The 5,483-nt window shown below is 51.2% G+C and overlaps 1 pseudogene; it reads left to right on the top strand.

Moving 5' to 3' along the window:
• Positions 1–622: 622 nt before the first annotated feature.
• LOC147748870 (uncharacterized) lies at positions 623–5,250 on the top strand (annotated as a pseudogene).
• Positions 5,251–5,483: the final 233 nt, after the last annotated feature.

Below are 5,483 nucleotides of genomic sequence, written 5' to 3'. Positions count from 1 at the left end.
TTGTGATATGGTGAGTAAGCAGTGGCAGGGCTTACAGCTGCTTTGCGCGCAGGCATTGGGTTTTAAACAGCGGTCACGCTGGGCTTTTAACCACGGACTGTGCTGCACAGCAAAATTTTAATTTGTTTTCCTGTTTGTTTTCGGCTGCATTCGTGGCGGTGATTCCGCCGGGGTCAAGTCCTAGTGGGCTGTGGCTCCGTTAACCCCCCCGTATCCCCCCCGTATCCCTCGACTCACCGGACGCATTTGGGGTGACTGTCTTGTCTTCCCTCCTCCACGCCTCGGTCCGACAGGGTGGCTAGCACCGTTGAGCGGAGGGCGTGGAGGTGAGAGACAGTCACTTCCGCTTCCGCCTGTGAGTGACCGGTTAGCGGTCTAGTGGTTGTGAGGCAGACGGGCTGAGGGCTTCAAAAGGAGGATGTCCATTCGGAAGCGCAGCGGACGAGCGCAGCGGGCGCGACGAAGGCGCGCCGAAGTGTCGCCAAAGTCGAGCCCGTCTGCGCCCGTCCGCGTCCGACAGCGGGCTGGGGCTGGAACCCCTGGTCCGGTTGGTAACATCTGCTGGGACAGGGAGCAGCTCCTTAGCCTACGGCCGGTGATTCCATGTTCCTGCTTGCATGGCATGTCAGGTGAGGAGAAGGAGTGTGGCCAATGCCGGTATCGTTTCACCACCGTGCCGGACACCATCGAGGAGCGTGCCGCGCTGTTATGCGGACTTCTCAATGTGAGGTCGCTGCGTAAGCACAGACTCGATATTTTCGAGCTGCTCACGGAGAGAAAGTTTGATCTTCTGTTCCTCACGGAAACGTGGTTAGATCAGTTTTCCGACTCTGATATCATCGAGGCCATGCCTGAGAATTATTCCATGGTCAGGCAGGACAGGCCTGTGGGGAAGGGAGGAGGAATAGCGATCCTTTTTAAGAAAAATCTTGAATGTGCACTGGAGTCCACCCCGGTTGCAGAGAGTGAGGCAGGTACTTTTACCATACATATACATGGGGGACGGTGATTAAAGGCTTTCTTGTCTACCGACCTCCTGGGCCTTGCACCAAGTTTAGAGAGAGCCTGGTAGAGAGTCTTACCGAGGCTACGTTACGTAGGGACAAATTTCTTTTACTGGGAGATTTGAATTTACACCTTAATAGCCCAGAGGACAAAGGAGCGGAGGAGTTTTGTAGGGACATCCAAGCACTTCAGCTTGAGCTCAAGCTCTCTAGTCCCACGCATCGCCAAGGCCATTTACTGGATCCGGTGTTTGCTAACTGGGGAGGGGTGCAAGTCTCTACAATTGAGCCGATTCCCTGGACAGACCACTCTCTGGTGGCATTCTCGATAAATAACACAAAACCGATAAAGTGTAGTCAGGCACCCCTGAACTATTCTCGTAGGAAGTGGGCAAAATTCTCTTTGGAGGATTTTAATCTAGCACTAACAAGGGAAGGTCAGCCTGGAGGTGCGGACGTTGAATCTGCTGTTTTCAACCTGAATAGGCGCATCACCGAGGCGTTAGATCAGACAGCGCCACTCTGCCGTACATCTGGGGGCGGCCGCAAGGAAAGATCTGCTCCTTGGTTTAATGGAGAGCTGCGGCGGACAAAGGCAGAGTGCAAACGTGCTGAACGAGCCTGGAGGGTATCTTATGATGCTCAAGCCAGGGAATCGTTTTTAGCGAAGAGGCGGCTGCATCACAGACTGATCAAAAAGTCGAAGGCTGCCTTTTACGCAGGGAAAATTCTAGGGGCAAAAAACTCTGCTAAGGAGCTCTTCTGTATCTACAAGTCACTGACCACAATCGACTCGTCCGCTGACCCGAAGAGCTGTTCGATTGAAACATGTGACCGCATCGCCAACTACTTTTCCACCAAAGTCGAGAAAATCTACTCGACCTTCCCCAATCCTCCTCCCATGGGGGCTGAGTTTGAAGCTACGGCAGTGGGGATGGAGATTCTGGGATCCCTCACAAATTTCATCACGCCACCTCCTGAGGAGCTGGTCAGGACATGCCTTTCGGTAAAATCTGGCTCCCCTATGGACCCGGTGTCTCCTAAGCGGTTGGGGGACAGCCTGAGTGTCCTGGAGCCTTACATAAGGCACGTCTTGGATATCTCCTTTAAATCGGGCACGCTTCCTGAGGGGTGGAAACAGGCGGTGGTACTCCCCCTTCGAAAGAAGTCTCACATTGGTTTTGAGGTGTTGGAAAATCTGAGGCCCATCTCACTCCTACCTTTTCTGTCCAAAGTGGCTGAGAAGGTAGTGAACACCCAAATCATGAAGCACGTAGAGGAGGTGGGTTTGCTCCACGATACGCAGTTCGGTTTCAGACCGCGTCATTCCACAGAGTCCGCCCTTCTCATGGCAACCGAACATCTGAGACAGGGCGTAGACGAGGGGCAAACCATGGCCTTGATCCTGCTTGACCTCAGCGCGGCGTTCGACACTGTAGCACATTCCACCTTGCTGCAGTGTCTGAGCAAAGGTGGTATCGCCGGTACCGCGTTGAGGTGGATCCAGTCCTTCCTTACAGGAAGGAGCTTTCAAGTGAGGCAGGGTGACCATTACTCTAAAGGGGTATCTTTGGGCCAGGGCGTGCCTCAGGGCTCGTCCCTGAGCCCGACCCTTTTTAACTTGTATGTGGCACCTGTTGCATCGATTGTGGAGAGCCATGGCCTCCAATTGGTAACCTACGCTGACGACACGCAGCTGGTCATCTCCCTGTCGCACGCGCCCTGTCTTGCTGCAGATGGCTTCCAATCGTGCATGAAAGACCTTGCCGATTGGATGGCCATGAATTGTTTGAAGCTAAACGGCAGCAAGACAGAGGTGCTGGTGGTAGGGAGGGCCCAGTCAGCCTGGTCGTCAGCCTGGTGGCCATCCTGTCTTGGACCAACTCCTGCCCCTTGTCAGGAGGCCAAAAACCTGGGCGTTTGGTTCGATGCGGCTTTGACCTTCGGGCCTCAGATCAATCGGGTGGTAGGAGTTTGCTTTGGGGTCTTGAAGAGACTAAGGAAAGTTCTAGACCTTCTGCCATTGGAAGCCCGCCAAACCTTGGTGCATGCCCTGGTGACCGCAAGGCTTGACTATGGGAACCTGCTGTACCATGGGGCACCGATTAAAAACGTGGCACGCCTTCAGGTGCTGCAGAATGCGGCGGCACGCCTGATTCTTAGGCTGCCCAAAAGGGCGCCCTCGAAGTTGGCACTCCAAAAATTACACTGGCTTCCAGTAAAGAGCACAGTTGAGTACAAAGCCCTCTGCACATGTCATCGGATTTTGCATGGTAGGGCGCCCCGACCTCTGCAGAAACTGATCGAAGCCTATGAACCTGCTAGAGCGCTCAGATCTGCGGGCGGAGGACTGCTGAGGACTCCCAGGATAAAGAAAGCTCGTATGGGAGGTAGGTCCTTCAGGCACCTGGCCCCCAACCACTGGAACAAACTCCCAGTGGACCTTCGCCTGGAGCCAGCAGAAATGAAGTTTCGAGCTAAGCTAAAAACTTACCTCTTTACTAGATAATCCTGACCTGCCAGCACTGCTTTCCCTGTCTTATGTTTTTCTCACTGTCAGCGCGGGGACACGCCGGTGCGCGTAACTCAGCGCTCTACAAATGCCCCTATTATTATTATTATTATTATTATATCCACACCCCTAGCAGCATGTGACCATAGCAAATGGAGGTTCTATCATTCTCCCAGTGAGTGTCCATGCCAAAATAGAACACTCCTACAGCTGCGGGCATGAGCCTACTACAACAATGAGTGGCATAATCCTGACTACGTGTATTGCAAAGCAGCCTCTCTAGGTTCCCCTTGGGCAGGCGAAACAGAATGGGAAGAAAACATTGACTGGGATGTTGAGGATAACTGTGAACAAATTTGGAATGAGGCAGGAAGCAGATACACCTGGGGTGGAGAAAGAATATACAAACATAAAAAAGCATTTAAACTAAAGAATCCTTCTCTTTGCTTCATAGGTAATGGCTCTGTCTCTGTTGGGCGTAATACAGACTGCAATTCCACTGTATTCAATTTCGATATGCAGTACGGCACCTCTACCCTGATGGACTACTACTGGGCTTGCGGAGAACACCTCTATCTCCAACTACCTCCTCAGTGGCTCGGACTGTGTTCTTTGGTGACTCTACATGAAGTACATCTGGTTGTGCCGGCATCGAATGCTTCTCACATACTGTCACACCCAATGACAGGTGACGTGACATTTCTCCACCGACACCGGCGAACAGCGGAGTACTTCGCAGCAGAGGCCCGTGGTAAAGTCCCAGAAGAATTTCGCCTCTTCAACGAGGCCCAGCTTTTCTTCGGAGGGGCATTCCCAATGTTCCAAACTCAGGCTAATGCCCGTTGGCTGGAAGTAACACGCTATGAGGTCATGAAAGCCATCAACAGCACCAGAGACGGACTGAATGCAATAAGGTAAGAACTGCACCCATTAAGACTAATGGTTCTGGAGCATCGCTACTTCCTCGACATGCTGACAGCCAAAGATGGTGGTTTGTGTCATCAAATCGGAAAATCCTGCTGCACTTTCATACCGGGAAATTACGAGGATAACGGATCAATAGCAAGAGCCATTGAGGAGTTGACTAACTTGGGAAAAGAAATGACCAACGAAGGAGGTGCCCCTGCGGACATTATTCCAACAGACTGGTTCAATCTTGACTGGATGCCTTCATGGCTCACAGCAATCTTGAAATTAATGATACCCATTGTTGGCATTTTGATAGTTCTGTGTTGCGCCTTTCAGATAGGGAGTCACTGTATTAAAAGATTAAGTACCAAGGCAGTAGGGATGAATTATGCTAGTACAGGGATCTATCAGGTAGCGAAATATGAAGATATGGATCGGGTTCCTGGGGATGGGACTGGAGTACAATTAGAAATGAGAGAGGTAGCAGCACCAGGCACTCACTATGGCATACCCACAGTTCCTACACTTCCACCAGGTAGGGACACCCTGAGCAAGAGCCTTGCAGCAGCCCAATACGAGCGTTTGCTTAGAGAATCAGGTGCAGAATATGCCGACATAATTGCTAGGCCAGATGGAGAAAGAGCGAAGAAAAAAGAGCAATTCCAAGGCAGCGTTAAGTGTTATGTTAACGACATGCCCTGGATACCCCCACTGGCTGAAGGGTCACCGAGATACAATCACGCTCTACCATCTGATCACCAAAAAGAGCACTTATCTGCCTTGATAGCGAAAATGTCACATATGGCCCTACCAGAGAGAACCTGAAAATATGCTTAAAACCCTCAATTATCCTATGCATGATCAGAAAATTAAATCCCACAAATTTCCTGAATCCTGGGGTCATAGAACCAAGGCAAAGGCCAAAAAGACATGCCTTAGGCTAACAAAATGCACTAGGCCCACAAAAATGTTAAACATGCATTTCTGTTGCACTGAAAAACAACGTGGTAAATTGGCCTGACGTGAAGTACAGTAATTTTCCACAGCATCAAGACCAA

The sequence above is a fragment of the Lissotriton vulgaris genome, chromosome 1_1, assembly GCF_964263255.1.
Source record: "Lissotriton vulgaris chromosome 1_1, aLisVul1.2, whole genome shotgun sequence".
In the NCBI taxonomy this organism is placed as follows: domain Eukaryota; kingdom Metazoa; phylum Chordata; class Amphibia; order Caudata; family Salamandridae; genus Lissotriton; species Lissotriton vulgaris.
Note: the sequence above shows the minus strand (reverse complement) of the source record. Positions and strands in the feature narration are given on the sequence as shown.